General features: G+C 40.6%; 1 non-coding gene across 1 annotated transcript; it reads left to right on the forward strand.

Annotated features, from left to right (window-relative positions):
- Positions 1–439: 439 nt before the first annotated feature.
- Positions 440–546, forward strand: LOC130460461 (small nucleolar RNA R71). Its single transcript, XR_008920326.1, has one exon. It is a non-coding gene; the product is annotated as a small nucleolar RNA R71 (small nucleolar RNA).
- Positions 547–1,351: the final 805 nt, after the last annotated feature.

Consider the following 1,351-nt stretch of genomic DNA (forward strand, 5'->3'; position numbering starts at 1 on the left):
CCTCATTGCAGGAATTGGAATACGGATTATTCTGCTTCTAGGACTGAAATGCGTTACATTGTTCGATGGAGCTCCTACACTCTTGTGCATAATGACCCTGCATCCCACAACTATCACATACATCCATAGATTGGGAATTCATTGCAGCTACGCTAACAGGTTGAGCCTATTGAGAAGCTGCTGCTTGCATATTATCAAACTTGTAATGTAAAGCAGTCAATTAGGAAGTTAGTTGTTCTATGGAATTTAGCTCATTCTTACTACCCTTGTTTGATAGGCCTCTAGGACTCCCGTACTGGGCATTGTGAATGACCATCTCCTCGATCACTTCCATAGCTCTAGATACAGGAAGTTGCATACACTTGCAGCAGAATCCAAAATGAGCCTAGAATCATTACCCAGATCATTGTAAAAATGCTAAACCAAGAACCACGGTTGTAGACCATGGTGCGGACACTCTCTCTCTAGATCCTTGAACCTCTCCTAGACCTCAAATAAACTCTCATTCGCCAACTGTGTGATAGAAATAATTTGGCTCCTCAAACTGGCTGTCTTCTCAGGTGGGAAGTACTTCACATAAAAAGCAAGAGCCAAAGATTCTCAGTTAGTGATTTTCATCGCCGCTCGATTGAGCACATTGATCCACAACTTTGCTTTTCCACTCAAGGAAAATGGAAAAAACATCTCCAATGTTTGTTCCGGAGTCACATTCTTCTGCTTGATAGTTGAGAAATATTGAATGAAGGACTGAATATGAAGATTAGGGTCTTCACCCTTCTCCCCACCAAACCGATGTCTTTCGATCATGTTTATCAAAGCAGGTTCGATTTTAAAGCTTTCAGCAGCAATACTAGGCATGATTGCCTTGGGTAGCACGGACAGAATTGGCTTAGAGTAGTCCGTAAGCCTCGGGTCAACTGTATCGTCACCCATCTTTGAAACTGTATCTGTATATGTAGTAAAAAGATCGCCAACAATATGATCAAAATCAGAATAATTCCCACACTGTGTGATAAAGGTTCTTCGTCTACGAAAGGTCCTTTCAGGTTCAGGATCAAACATAGTAAGATTACTAGTACCTACGGTCCTAGGCATAGACAAAGAAACTACAAGCAATTGTGAGATCCGATCTCAAGGAACGGGAGTTCCTTGAGAAGTAACAAACAATAATCTAGAACAAACAAATAATAACTGAAAATAAAACCGTTTCCCTGGCAACGGTGCCAAAATTTGACAGGCTAAAGTTAGAACACCTAATCAAAGATAAACCTAAGTCCATTAACAAGATAGTAAGGTAAGTAGGGATTGTACCCACAGGGAAACAGACGTTCTTTCTATTACTAAAACTAAG

Source organism: Spinacia oleracea, chromosome 4 (assembly GCF_020520425.1).
Source record: "Spinacia oleracea cultivar Varoflay chromosome 4, BTI_SOV_V1, whole genome shotgun sequence".
In the NCBI taxonomy this organism is placed as follows: Eukaryota; Viridiplantae; Streptophyta; class Magnoliopsida; order Caryophyllales; family Amaranthaceae; genus Spinacia; species Spinacia oleracea.